At 41.9% G+C, this 15,361-nt stretch overlaps 1 long non-coding RNA gene across 9 annotated transcripts in view; it reads right to left on the bottom strand.

The window, feature by feature from the left end:
- LOC135315690 (uncharacterized) overlaps positions 1-15,361 on the bottom strand; it is a 77,450-nt gene that overhangs the window by 50,147 nt on the left and 11,942 nt on the right. For 3 of the 9 annotated variants that reach the window (XR_010375171.1, XR_010375172.1, XR_010375174.1), the window contains exon 2: positions 7,465-7,593. This is a non-coding gene — a long non-coding RNA (uncharacterized LOC135315690). Of the gene's footprint in view, positions 1-330; positions 3,068-4,348; positions 4,895-5,098; positions 6,229-7,111; positions 7,266-7,464; positions 7,594-15,361 lie in introns of those variants that run through there. The other 6 variants (XR_010375175.1, XR_010375173.1, XR_010375176.1 and 3 more) reach the window with 6 other exon arrangements.

The following is a 15,361-nucleotide window of genomic DNA, read 5'->3' as shown; positions in this document are numbered from 1 at the left end:
TAGGGAAAGAATCGCTGAAAACTGAGTTAAAATGTCACTCTACCAAACCTGCTGCTTATTGTGTTTAGTTACGTGGCGTCGCATGAGCGTCCTTATGCCTATCGTTGTTACGAACCACTTGCAGTATCTCGTAGTTTTGAGTTGTAGCAACAACTCCATTTCCCCCGCATCTTGGCTAATTTTATGCAAACCCTCGGAGACTAAGTTCAGTTCATAGGCATGTTCATGTCCAATTAAAAAGTAATAGATCTGAAGCATATAAAACAAATCAAAAGAATGCAAGACTGTCAAACCCAAGAATTAAAGCCCCAACCATAAAGGCCACCAAGCTTCATGAGACTGTAGAAAATTATTTTTAACATATTTATCTAATTTCTTTACAATAAACAAAGCGTACTTAAATCCACCCTTGCTCAAGCCAAGGCTATATTGGTTTTCATTACTAGATTTTTACATATTCAGGGGCTTCTGAAAGCCAGGATTTTAACAAGTACAACAAATGGTATGAGACACACGATTAGACTGAGAGCTAGCATCAAACAATGATATGCCAGTAAGTTGTTTCTCACCTATCCTCTCAACTGGTGCTAAGGAGAGGGTTTTAGGGGCTGGAGAAGTGAGCTCCTGTTTGCTCTTGACTGTTCCTTTTCAGGGAATAAAATACATAAAGTCAAATGGCCAGAAACGCTGTGGGATTTTAATCATGAACTGTGCTCTTGCTTATTTGCATTTTTAGTGTACAAAGTTTTAAGAGATTTGTAAAGGCGAAGCTGTATTAGGCGGGACATGGGGATAAAATAGGAAGATGGTTCCTATCAAAACCAAGTGCCGCCTTTTTCTCATTCTTGCTTTTTCTTTCACCAAAGCACCTGTATGACCAAAGTACCAACGCAGATGCAGCTTCTCCAGCTGGAAAGCTTCTCTTATTCTTATTTATAATGGCCCCAGTTCCCTGTTTACTTGTGAAGTCAACAGAGGCCAAAATCTTTATTAAAAATTTGGTGCATAGAGAGATAGCATTACTGCTTTTAGGTAAAATCTATGAAAAGTAAGGGAAAGATATCAGCATAAAAATCAATGTAAATCTGTGGATACTAAAAACTAAAACTATTGGAAAGTAGACGTGTGGTTTACTGCAGGCGTGGCATGGGGAACTGCAGGGAGATGAGCAAACAGCATGCCCCCAGCATCCGAACGGGAGAAGTATAGGTGCAGTAGGGAAGAGGTGTTCTGTGTCAGGGGTGGAATAGATAACCCACTGAATTCTTCTAATGGTAATCCATGATTTTCTGGTAAACACAAGGGTGTCCTTTTTTTCATCTCATAGCTCGTGAACAGTTGAGTGTGGCTCCTACCTTTATTTCAGTGGTGAGACATGAAAGGGCCTTATTGCATAAATAAGATCAAGGAAATAATGAAACCTGTTCTTCCTGTGTAACAGCTGTATGAGACTTGCCAGGTATGGCCACTGTAAAATACTTATTTTTTAAAATGTTACTCACAGAATTTCCACTGGCTGTATTTTTTTGATTATTTGCCCATTAAGATACATGCTTCGATAAGCCACAGCCCTAGTGGCAGCAGCTTGGTTTGACTCTGGAAGCCTGAAAAGTTCACATTTTAGACCCGCTGCCCTCTGTGCATTCTTGATGGGACACTTTTCCCCCTCATTAGAGTTGCTAATTGGCTACAGCCTCTGTCTCTCACCTTTTAACAGCCCAGTTGTTTCAGATGTTGGTGTGCGTGGTACCGTACTACCAGCAGATTGGTCAAAAAAGGCAAACTTCCTAGAAGAGCTATAAACTGGGGTAGAAGAGGAGGGGGGTGGGGGGAAGAATCACACTTTGCTGGGAAAGGTTTTGAATTCTTATGTGTCAGAATATCCTAATTCAAAACCAAATGGGAATCCACCATTCTAGGGGATTCACACAGCTCCAGGTAAACAACTAATGAGCAGCCTGCCAGTTTCATTTTTATCAAGAGCCCTCAGAGATTCAACTGTGCCATTTCATAAAATATGCAGATGATGGTGGAGGGAGAATAGCAAAGGCTTTGAAAATGATTCACACAACCTAAAAATGATGTTGAAAAGGGAGGAATTAAATATTCACAAAGTGAGAGAAATTAAGGCATATTAACTGTTAGAATGTGGAAATGAAGTGACTAACATGCATAGAGCTGATGAGAACTAGATGATTACAGATCTGTCAAAAGTTTCTAATTCTGACACAGTGTGATGTCGAGGTGCTAGTTGGCTGGTAAGGGCAAAAAATTAGGTATGGGACAAGTAATGCAAACCTGACAGATCAGAGTCAAAGGCGGTAAGACACCGCAGTGATTAACATTAGGCTCAGTCCTGTATCAAGGGTGAACTTTAAGCCTGCAAAATGAATACTAATTATGGTTACAAACAGAACACAAGGGGCTCAATTCATCAGCTATAGAAGGGACAGTGTAATGAGTTAGTTGGGGGGGGGGAAAGTCACCTAGGGCCAAATTCGTCTCACTGCTCGGTTCTGGCTTACACCAGGGATAAATTTGACCCTTGGGACATGAGAGTTGGAAGTTTCACTCTTCTGTAATTAATCAGGGGTGTATCTCATGTTTCAGTTTTGATAGAGTGGAGGAAAGGTTGCTGGCAGACGTATTCATGCAAAGCTGGTGGAAAAGGATAAAGAATAATAATAAAAAAAGATGATTAAACTGAGCGTCCGCACTGGATGAGGCTATTCACGTTGTTCAGCATGGCAGACGCAGTTCAACCTTTCTCAAGGGCAGAGGCAGCCACGCACCGCTGTAAGCGGTACTGGAGCAAGGGGCTCCCCGTGCGCACACAGAACTCTGCGCTGCTCCTGGGCATCACTCTCTGGAAGCACCTTCTGCGGCCCCGGGCGCAGAGGCTCCGGAGGCTAGCGTCCGGCCAGCACGCGGCCAGCACCACCATCTCCCATCAACGGCGCGGGGAAAGTGTTTGGATGCGTTTTGGACGTCCAGTAATGCCGGATCGTTGTGTTCACGTGGAAATGGATTGGCTCCCCGTTGGGGATTTGTATGTCGATGGCCTTTCCTAAGGTTGCCCAAGAGAGAAACAATTTGGTGGCCTGTTCATTCGTTGCTGTATGGGTTTTATTCCCTCCCTGGGCCTTGCATGCATGACTGGTCTGTAATAGTTTGCTGTGTAGTGAAACCTATGCTCAGACCTGTGCAGAGATGTCTGGTGGCTAATTAATATTTTCCCTTTTTTCATTGGAAAAAAATCCATGTAAATTCTATCAGCCTGAGCCATAGACAAAAATGTACATACAGTTCATACGTGTATCGTTGTCTGCTTGAACACACAGTGTTTAAGCAGCCCTTTCAGGGTCAGGGGTTTGGAAATTCAGGGCAAGTTACACCCTGTAGTCTCCTGCGAATAACCCCGTGTTATGCTGTAAGCCTAGCTTGATACGGAGTGTGAGTTAGCGTCACGTACAGCACTGAGTATACTGAGAATACTTAACAAATAAATACTATTTTGATTACAACACTATCAATAGCATGCTCGATATCTTCCAGAGACAAAAAGAACTTGAGATATTGAAAAAAAAAAACCCATGGTAGTTGTGCATGCCAAATAGATGTGGTACTGTGCGTGTGTTTTGCATACCTAATTTCTTGGAGAGCCTGTCCTATGTTCATAATCAAGAGACAAGCATAAACTCAAAGGTCACAAAAAGACTGAGCTTGGTAAGGTAGATGTTCTGAATATATTAGGTATGTAAAGCAATATTGTGGCCCATCCAAACTAGAATTAGTGGTAATTATTATATAATATGTAATGATGGGATTTAAATGGCTAACACATTTTCTCTGCTGAGATCATTTAGACATGATTCATATAAATGATTAAATTAATAGATCTTCCTCTTTTAAGACTGCTAGGCAGCTTAAACTAAATTTCTCAACAGAGACTGATCCCAGTGAAATAATATTAATAGAAAATGGAAGAAGAATTTCTGAGAAGTGGGTAAATACATGCTGGAGTTTGAGGAAATTTCCGTAGACATCTATGCCGACAAAAATACTTTACAGATTTAATTATTCACTAGAAATAACCCATCAAGGACTCTGGAAGGTGAAAGAATAACAAACCTAAGTTTCACTGAAAGAATAGAACGGTGAAATGTACTGGAAGACAGGGACTTAAAGGATCACTGTCTACTTAGTTTAGCCTTAAACATTAGGCTTTTCATAACACTAAATGGTTTTATAAAACCTAATGTGAATAGAAATGTTTTTCTTTTTCCTCTTTTTGAATCAAATTTCAATAAGATAGCTCCCCTCCCCCCCGCCCCCCATATTCAGCAGAATCCTCTGCAGTGTTGTAAAGTCACACGCAGGAGCATCGTGCTAATTAGTGAGAACAAGGACGGGGAAATGACTATGGATGGGATTTTTGAAAGAGCCCGAGGGAGTTAGTTGCCCAAAACCTAGCAAATTCGATGGGAGTTAAGCGCTCTGATCTGATAGACATCTGAACATTTTAGCTTGAAAGTGCCAGTGAAAACACCCCCTGTGAAGGCCAGTCCTGCGCTCCTGTGAGGAGTTCTGCCTCCTTGGAGCCTCTTCATCCCCGCCCAGCTCTGGCCTGGTTTGCCACCCTCCGCTCAAGGTTGCGAGGCACAGCCTTGGCTCTCCAGGGTTTTTATGGGCTTCTGCATGCTTCAGCTCAGGCTCCGGTCTCGCCAGAGGTCCCAGTATAGGGCGGATGCCCAAGAATGGGAATTTCACGGGGATCGACTGGTTTACTTGCTGCATAGTGCACCAACGCAGAAAAAGAAGAGCGTGGTGAGGACCGCCTCTAACCGCCAGATCCCCCTCTTGCAGGTAGTCGTCGTCCTATCCAGCACATGTACTAGAAGGAGGGTAAGATGAGACCTCCCAGCTTCAAAGCTAGCCCCGGGCATTCCCAGCATCTGCTTACTTTATATTAGTCACAACTAATAATCAGGGACAGAGCTGCAGCTCTGTGCTGTATATCAACCGTTCTGCTGGGAAAGGCCTGTCATCTTTTAGCTCTCTCTTGCTCAGATTGAGAAATTGATAGGTCACCAGTGCCTTAGAGTACCACAAGGAAGATATCATATTTATTTTAGCTACAGCTTTGCATCAGTGCTATCACGCTGTAAAGAATTTCATAAAGCATATTTTGTCTTCAGTTTTTTTTTTTTCATATTGCTTGGAAAAGAACATATGGTAATCCGTATAGTTCTGTCCCGGAGGGTTACCCAAGTGCTGTATACCAAGTGGTCTTTCTATTTTTATTGTCAAATTCATGTTTGTCTCTTATCCTAAATATTCCCTTTTTCTGCTTAGGAGGTTAAAAATACCTGGAGCTGCAAGTCTGGCCTATTTACTACAGAATTCATGAGTCATGCACTACACTGAAGTCTTGAAATATCACAGAGGTATTATTCACACAGAGCTCAGCAAAAGAATGGCAAAACCTGCCCTTCAAGCCTTCAGATCCAAAAGCCAAATGCTTTAGGGTAACAGGTCACCAAGCTTTCTCCCTCAGCAAAGATGCGTAAGGAAATTGCTATAAGCCTCTGATTAGCAAAACAACCTCTATCTTGCTCACAGTTGGAGAGCGAGTCCTTCCTAAGGAAATGGTATGTTGTTAGTATCAGAAAGTCCAGCCCGCTTTCCAATTTCGGTGCTATATTTATATAAAGAAGTGATTGTTTCTCCAGATCTCAGTTTCTCTTGCTTCATTCCTCCGGCCTTGGGTGACATAAAATACTGACTGCATGTCTCAAATATCCTTAACGTCTCTAGTCTTTCAGACGAAATCTCAAGGCGGAAGGCAGCAATGGGATATGCAGACTTTGACTTAACAACGTCGCTGTTGTTGACGGTTCAGCCCACGAATCTGCACTGGAATATGATCAAATGCAGCTTGCTGTTGCAGGAATAACACGAGTTCTCTGTAAACTGGCCTCTCAACTGTGGGTTTGCAGATGAATCAGTTTAGATTCACTTTATCCTGCAGCTGAGACTCTCGGTATGATAGATTAAGCTCTGTTTCATATCATATTATCCTTTATTTATCTTTGTAGCTAAACCAGCCTATCGAGATTTTTGCAAATCATTGGTTGTCATTGCTTGTCACTATAAAGCAGAGCACAGAGAAACTTTGCAAAGTATTTCAGCTGAACCTCAAATAGTCCAGAAGTACTCCAATATAGTCTGTGAAAAACAACGAGAAAATGCTAACTCTTGCAACAGGGTCGTTCAGCAGCTCCCATAAACCAACCCGAGACATGGATGCTCTGAGATTTAACGACCCCATTGACTGTGAGCCCACATTTCAGATGACTTTCCAGCCTTTCTCCCTACTTGGTCACCTCCTAATGTTTTTTTGCCATGGGAGAAAATGAGTTAAAACAGAAGATCTGCTTTCAGGGAGACAAAATCAGGTTTCTTTGAATAGTTACACCCTGGGTGTAGCTGGTTGAGCTGCCTGAAAAATAATTCTATGTGCATGTGATAAAACGTAACTTTTTCTGGCAGGGACAAATATATTTTTTCCATAATATTAGTTGGATAAAATGTTTCTTCCTTTTTTTTTTAAACTACAGACTTTTGCATGTCATACAGCTCTCTTTCTGAGGTTTAGTTTAAGATTGAAGGCTTCTGCAGATGGGATGCTTGCACCTCGGTACGTAAAAGGGGTAGCTTTGAGCTTTGTAGAGGATTTTTCATAGCTTTCTGTTAAATGACCTGGAATTCACAGTTCCTGATGGATGGGGGCACAGCAGGCAGAGTAAGCAGACTGGTTTCTATTCCTGGTTTTGCCACCTACTTGCTGACCTGGGGTGATTCATATAAGTTCCCTGTGCCCTTTTATCCTCATCTGTAAAATGAGGATATTGACATTTACATTTCTTTATAAAGTGCTTTTAGATCTATGGATGAAAAGTGCTAAGTAAACCAAAACTCTCAATTAAATTAATTGGCGAGAAGGAGCTAGGTCAGTGTTACAGCAAGGTTCATTTATACACCTCTTAATTTCTTTCGCCCCGTGTCTCGAACCCTATTTATAGTTGGAATTGCTACTATATCCTTTTACCTGTAGAAGTAGTCCCCCTGGGCCAGGCACGAAGCTTGCCTGTGTGCCGGAGAGGAAGAAGCTTATGCTAGTTCCTACACAGATCCAGGAGTTGGACTGAGGGCAGCTGGTCCCACGTGTTCGTGGTGCCAAGCGCTCATACAAGGCTGTCACCCTTAAAAATATAAAGAAAAGTCCAGGGAAATACCTCTGGCGCTGTAGCAGATTGCACACTCAGAAAATAAATTACAAAGCTCGTACATTGATAAGTGAATGTTTGAGTTTTGCTGGTGGGGAGGAAAATAGTGAATATTAGTCTCTTAGTGATCTTTCAAGGTCGTAATTATATTGGTATATGCAAATCCACCTCCTACCTTGGTTCAGCTGCAGAATGAACTGTCTTGCATCTGCAAAAAAGTCCATATTTTAAGCTCTAAGTCCCTGGTCCGTATGGTTTCTCTGGTATTTCTCAACTGAAGGCCATCATTTGTGTGCCTGTGTTCCTGCAGGGAAATACATATGGAAAAAATCCTGTGATTTCATCTTGTCAGTGGTTATTTTAATCACCTGAAGGTTGTTGTGTTCTTCTATGAGATTTTTTTTTTTAAATGATTCTGGAATGTCTTGCTACATAATAGTAAGAAAATAGATTATGCATAGAAGCTGGTTTTGTTTTGAAAATTTCGAGAACAGATGCAATCCCGGAGCTGTGATCCCTGCACAGCTCAGAGATCAGAAGTAATAAGAAGCCTCTGAATTATCTCTCTTCTGTTCACAAAGCTTGAACTTAATCTGCCAGACTGCCTATAGCTGGAACTCTGCAGAATACAGCACCAAATATCAGATATGTGCATGGCTCGCTCTGTGTGCAAAGGGGAGTTAGCATTCAGAGAACAAAGAAAGTAGGGCAGGCACCCTTAAACCTCAGCTGGGCAGGTGCTCCTGAAAGTTTCTCAATACAGTAAAAATTAGCTAGAAATTTCACTGTATAGGGAGTAGAAAAAAGGTCTTTGCAGTTTGGCCAGTATTCTCCTTGTCATCTGGTTTTCTATGAAGATGGGGTAAGAGCGATACCTATCTTAGATGTTTGGCCTTTTGGTAAGGAAATACATGCCAAAATGTAGGGCAATGCCCTGAAGAAGATGATGAGTGCTGGACTGACTAATTTTGACTGCTTTGAGCCCTCCAGAAATTTTAAGACAAATAGGAAACAGCCTGCAATATAGCTATTTTACTTGTAAGTTTTGATTGACAGAAAGTAATTATATTTAATGTTCACACAATTTTAAATAATGTGTTTATATATAATCTCGGGTGTTTTAGGAAGACTGACTTCCAACTGTGCTGGCGGGGGGGGATGTGGGGTGTCAGACAAACAGCGATCAAATGTGTAGGGGCATGAGCTTGAAGTATGGGTCAAAGACTAAAGACCTAGTGAGAGAACAGTCTTTGTCTTTCTAAAGAGAGTTGCACTTGGAGGAAGAAAAAAAAAAAGTGCAGAAAAAGGAGGTTTGTTGCAGTAACTTAGAATTACAATGAATTATTTTAATAAGTGAAAACCGACCCATCGGTCACACAAGTCACTATATGGTGTCCTCTGTATTGTCCACCTGCTTTACAAGTGGGTCAGCTGGACAGCGGGAAAGCTACATTAAAGAAGGCTGTCCCAGGAGAAGACACTTTTAGGGTAATAAGCTAAGATGGACCAATAAAATAGGAGGAAAACAAGTATGAAAAACACAACTCGCACACGGTGTGTCGTGAACTCCTGTTACCGTACTGTATTTACAGATCTCTCACCTGGATTCTGAGTTACAGTATAAGGCACTGGCAGCATAAATCTGGTGTAATTCCTCTCACTACGTAGGAGCCAATCTGAATTTAAGCTGGGGAAAGCTGGCTTCCTCTTACTTGTACGATTTCAGATATTGCAGAGTAGCGGGGATGCCCTCAGGAGGTCGTTCTCCAAGCAGGGAAAGTCCTACTTAGAGGTGCCGATCCTGCCTGAAACGTGAGACGAGCTTGAATTAAAGCCAAAACAATTCAGCCTCTGCCCAGTTCCCTGTAAAGCAGCGTTCAGCTTCGTCTGCTGAATCAAGCTCCAGCAATCCCCTTCCGACTCACAGAAAATGCTTTCCCTTGGCTTTGAAGCTACCTTTGTCCTTCCTGAGCTCTCGTCCGTGTCCGCAGCATCACCTGCTGCGGGGGGACTTGGTGCCGGTATTTCTTGCCTTGGGAAACACCTGCAAACCTCACCCTGCGCCATCTCCGTTGCTGCCCAGCCATGCAAACTCCTTTAGCAAATTCGATGCAAGTCAGTTTGAACAAATAAGTGCTAGAGACTCGCTTTCAGTCCCACGTGCTGGCTTAAACTAGTGGTAGAGCCAGGTGGTGGTTTCACATTAAACCAGCAGAAGGACAGCAAAGTTGATTTCCCCAACGAGGTACGAATATGGCATTTAATTTCTTTTCCCTTGTCAAGGGGGCTAAGGACAGACACTGGGGTTTTTCTTATTTAAAAACCCCCAACCCTTTGTCATCTCCATGTATGGTGTACTGCCAAACACTGCTGTAATTAAGAATTTTTTCATCAAGGAAAAGTTTTGCAGTAAGGCTTTATTTTCAGAAACACCCTCTTCAGGGTCTTTTGGGAAGATTTTATACACCAAAGTGGGTTGCTGTGCCATGAGCCTGTCAAATGTGGTCTGTTTTTGTATTGATACATCTAATATGTCACATAAGTATTTTAAGAAAAGGAGTAACCCTAATTTTTAGGTATATGAATAACAAAATCAAAAAATAAGGAACCGGGGACAATATTAGATTAATAAATGGCTTTTCAAATCTTAAGCTGAAGGGTCAGTGCTTTTTCCCCTTCTATTAAAAAAAAAAGTATTTGAGATCCTGATTGTTTTCTTCTCTAAAAGATCCTAGTCTTAACCCATTTTTCACCTGAATTTTCAGAATTCCTATCTTTTTGGAACCATTGTGCGGAGGACAGATAATTCATGACTTAGTTTGAATTACTCTGTCCTACGTCTTGTAATATTGTGTGGATTAGAGGTTAGCGCTAAGGAGAGGAAAGAGTATCCAGGGGAAGTAGGACAGAGAACCGATTTGCAGCTGAGGAAATAAAGCCCCTGACTTAGACTGGAAGAAAAGCTTTTGGGTAGAGAGAAGAGGGGAAGGTGGCACGCACAGGGGCGGCAAGAGCAGGCCATTTACAACAGCTGTAGTTGCTTAAAGCATTAAAAGAAGGACTTGCGTGCTGGTCCCTGGAAGCTTGGTCGGAAGCGGAGTGAGGCAGTGAGAAACGCGAAGGGCAACTATTGCCAGAGAGTAACGCGCCCCTCATCGCCGAAGGGAACGCTGCTATAACACAGCCGTTCAGGTCTTGCGCTTGGAGCCAGCTTTCAAAAACGTTGAATCTTCCCTTGGCAAGCAGCGTGGCATTCAGAAGTCAACTGCTTTTGCTCCAGTTCAGACTTAGGTGAATTATTACTGGATTTTGGTTCCTCTTTCAGGCACCGTGTTCTTTTATAACCAGCTGCACACCTCCAGCTTGACCACCTGAAGCAAAAAAACCATCATATATGTAGGGTGTCACCTAGAGATGCTGCTCTAGAGTCCGAAATAAGATGCACTGGCAGAGGACGAGTCAGTGTGCAATGGCTGGAGCGCACTGTGCTGTAATCAGCGTTGTGGGTCCTTCGCCGCCTTCTGTAGGAAATTCATGCGTCTGGTTTGGTGGCAGTGACTCGTGGTGATGTTGTTTGACCCTCGTTTTAATAGAGGCTTCTCAGCTCTGAGCTTGCACTTTCCGGAACGTCAGGTCAGAAACTTCCTCCGCTCCTTTTGCTGTACAAATCGCTCTGGAACTGTTGGTGCTATCATCACCGAACGTTTATTGTATCCATCTCAACTGGCAGACATAATCCATCTCGGATAAAAACTTTAAATGTTTAATTTTGTCTAGAAAAATCCTCATGTTGTTCTGTCAGCGTAACATATGCTGAGATTTTCTTTAAAAAGACCCATGCTACTCAGATTGTCGTTACTTTTCTGTAGTAAAACACAAATACCAGAATTTCCTTTGAAATTGAGGTGTTCCAAGGATTTCTGCTTGGAAAATAGAATATTAATTACCTCTCGACTCTCAGAAGGGGCATGAATCTTTTAAATACCCTCTATAGAAATTCACATACTTCCTAACACCCTCGGTAAGATTCTCACTCATCTGGTTTCCAGCACCGTCAGGAGAATAGTTTTGCCTTCCCGTGCGCTGTGCTGAGCTGTAACTGGGTGTCGGAGGCCTCCCGTCCGTTGGCCGGAGTAGCCACAAGGATTTCAAACCCAAAGTGTCGTCAGTGCTGTAGTAACTAATAGCGCAGAAGTATTTCACGGCTGACACGAGCCTTGAGGACAGTAGGAAGGGATGGGAGGCATGGGGGCTGAGCGAGGAAGACAGAAGTGCATGAAACGTTCCTCACCAGAGTTAGACTCCTAAGGGCCTTCAACCTATTTAAAAAGGATCATCATTCATCAGCACCATCATCATTATCTGCTCGATTGGGAGGAGGAGGGGAGGGGTAATCAGCAAGAGATGATCAGCGTCTTATCACTGAGCTCCTTCATTTCAGTGCTTAAACTGCAGGATTCTTTCTGGAGAGATAATTCATATTTTATCATTAAAACTGCTGATCATAACCTCGTTAATATATGGATATTGCTAGCACACACAAAAAAGCTAACATGATAAAATGTAACGCTTCTATTAAATTACTTAAACTAGTTTACCTCGCCTCGACATTATTCCCCTCCCTGCCGCTCCTCTGCCATCACAGCCGCTGCTTGTACGTGGCACGCAAAATCTATAAACTCTTTCCAGGAATACAAAAGCATTCTCTATGATGTTGATAAGAAACAGGACAGTCACTCTCCCCTGACATATTTGTTCTTTAAAAACAAATCAATGGTGCAGGGATTTGGCACCTGAATGCAGAACAACGGCTTGATGAGGCAAAGATTGTCTTCATTAAGGACATTAATATTCATAGAGAGTAGAAAATCTGACACAAGAGAGGACTCACTAACCTTTTCTCATATTAGATTTTTACTTCTTAACACAATTACAGTCCGGCAATGACTTAATTAATGCTGCTTTTTGTCAGACTGCTTTAAAGAGCTGTCAATTTGGTCCTGCAGAGGCTGTCAGTGAAAGAGAAAGACAGTCATCTAGGCTAAAAAGACACAGGAAGAAATTCAAACACTTAATAACATTCAAAGTGCTATGCAAAGTCACATATCAACCTGTATTAAGGAGAGTTTTTGTCTTTCCTCTCTTCCCACTTATGCTAATATTTTTCAGGTAAAATTGGGGCTGCCGCCACCTCTAATTCTGAAGTACAGGGCAGAAAATGAGGAAGGAGGTCATCAAACCTGGTGTATTCTGGTTTCAGAATATTAGGGGTATCTCCAGCCCTCTGTGGAGAACAGAGGGACTAAGAACCACTCCAGGAATCCTTATTAAATGCCTGCCAATAAAGGTCGGTCTCTGGTGTGAAAAGGCTTGTACAGTTGCATCTCCCGTTACTCCCCTGGCTTCTAGAGGTTGAAGGAGGATGCCATACTTTTCATTTAAATAAAACACCATGGAAGTAATCCTGCAAGGCTGGAGGACTCGCCAAAGACTGGGGGATGTTTGAGGTAGTTGTGAAGCCGGTTCAAGCCAGCCTAAGGAGTGTGGTGAGCCGCAGCTAGCTCCTGTGGCTCAGCAGGTGAGTGGTAACCCATTAACTTACGGTAACTCGCCTGCTTCCAGTCATTGGGCCTTATTCCAGGGAGCTGCTATAGGGAAATATCGAATGGGGGGGGGGGGGTTGACCTACACAGAATATTACCCTGCAGCACTGGAACCAACCAGCTGTTGGTGGGCTCCCCTTAGCCCAGCAGCACTTCATGATCTGCTTTTCACAACTGTTTAAAAGAAAAAAAACAAGTCCATTTGCTCACGTGGCACACCTGGGTTGCATCGTGATGCCCAGACAGTACGCTAAACCCAGCTTTATGGCACATCTAATTCTGTGGGTTTTGTTGACTTCTTTAAGTTTATTTTAATAAGTGCTTTGAGTGAATAATGTAAATAGAGTAAGAATGTTCTTTATGCCAGCACAGTCAAAAAAAAAAAAGCAGCACACAACAACTCTGTATTTGTTATAGTCTAGAAGAATAATTACATATTTGTAGGAGAAATGCCTGATTTGATCAGCACAGTTTGATGCCTGTCTGGAGAGTTCTAGTACCCGGGACCATAGGAGTGACGTATTAGAAGACGGCGCGGAAAGTTTGCAAATGGTTTTGATGTTGACTTTCAGATGGGAGGTGTTACTTTCTGTGGTGGGTAATGCTTTTGAAAATGTCCTGGATGAGGACTGTTATCTAAACCTCCTTAGTGATGGGCATATTCCCTCTGATTGTTTCCAGCATTCCCTTCAGAGGTGAAAATGAAAGCAGTCAAGTAAATTGCTGCTAAAACTTTTATTGCTTATTATCTTATTTAAAAGACAAGTCTATTATTCTTGATACTCATGTTGTAAATTGCATTATAATTCAAGTGGGAACTGAAACATCTGTCCAAGCTAACGCTGTATTTAAGGGACTTGTTGGGTGAGGGACCTTGCGCAAGACTTGCCGTGCCACAGGCCTCTGAAACACAGCGAAGAATTCCTCCAGGTTGGCGGTCTGTCATTATCATTCAAACAGAGCACAGCTATGAAACTTCTTTAAAATGTTCTCTATTTCCTTTTAATTTTAATTTCATTTGTGCGAAACCTTTCTGATTAGTTCAGCTTTTAATTTAATAATGTAATTTGGGAAGGGAGAGGCAAGTTTCTGTGAAGACATAAATATAATTAAACTTGTAAACTATTTCCCTTATACGCTACTTACAATAAGGCACAAAGTTTCCTCTGAAAACCTAGTATAAAGAAGTCTGGTATTATCTTGGAGAACACAGACAATTGCTTTAAAATTATGCTATATTGAACATTAGTGTGTGTGTGGCGGGGACTGGGTTTTATGTAAATGGGGCCACACCTACAAGAAATCAGTCTCTATTCAAAAAAAAAAATATCAAGAAAACACTGAGAGAACCTGAGAGTTGGATATCATGAGTACACATTTTTTCCCCCTGGGGACATGTTATTTGCTTTGCAGAACGGAGTCCTAGAAGACATGGACTGAACTGAGTTATGCAGTCTTAATATGATTGAAGAATTATCTTGTTGACAAGTGCAGAATTATAGATTTGAATCCATTAGCTAAAAGGGTCCACAAACATTTGAATAATGGCCCTCACGTTTTTTCTATTGGTCTATCAAACATAGAATCCTTAAAAAAAAAAAAGAAAAGAAAAAAATCTTAAAATCATGTAGTTACAGTGCAAAGAGACTGAATTAAATTTCCTTGCTTTAAAGATAAGTAAGCTTTTTTAATTTCATATGAGAAGCAGGAGTTTTGGTCTGTGCTTTTACACTTAGAGTTGTATTTTTGGCAGCTGCAAAAGTACAGTATTTTGTAATAAACATAAACATCTTCTACATAAATCCAAAAGGAAAGCCATGAAATTAATTTGGTATCAAAGGAAGAGTTTAAATCAGCAGCCTTTTAGTGAACGTTACTGTTGGGGCTGGCAAAATATTGCAAAAATAGAATATTCCCATATAAAGGGCCAGGTTCTTGTCTGATGTAACTCAGTGTAACTTCACCGCGGCGCCTGAATTCGTATTCAGATTTGGAACGTTTTACCGACTTGCATCGCGCATTTACCGTGTTCCAAAGCTGGCTGTTCCAGAAATATCCTCTGTACGATAAATTTGGGAAGGATGTTTTTGCTGTGATTGGTCTCAGGCTGTAGCTGGGACCCGCCATACATTAGCACGGTCTCAGACATAAATTTCAAGGGAGAGTTAATGAGTGTGTATTCGTGAACTATCCCCTGAAGTGGGGGATTTATGGCTTCACGGACAGAGTATAATCTCCTCTTGTAGATGCAATATCAATATTCCAAAACAGCTCAAAAAAAAAAAAAAAAAAGTGTAAGAGTTTTAGGTTGCATTAGAAAATGAAAATCCATACGGCTTCAGGTATTGTAGGAGATTGCTGCCACAGCGAGACACGGGTGAAGGCAGGGGGAGGAAATCTTTTTGGTTCCTTGATTCTTTTTCCTCCTCATTCTTCTCCCCATCTTGCAGATCTTTTGTGGGTGAGCCA

The sequence above is a fragment of the Phalacrocorax carbo genome, chromosome 14, assembly GCF_963921805.1.
Source record: "Phalacrocorax carbo chromosome 14, bPhaCar2.1, whole genome shotgun sequence".
NCBI classification, from domain to species: Eukaryota; Metazoa; Chordata; class Aves; order Suliformes; family Phalacrocoracidae; genus Phalacrocorax; species Phalacrocorax carbo.
Note: the sequence above shows the minus strand (reverse complement) of the source record. Positions and strands in the feature narration are given on the sequence as shown.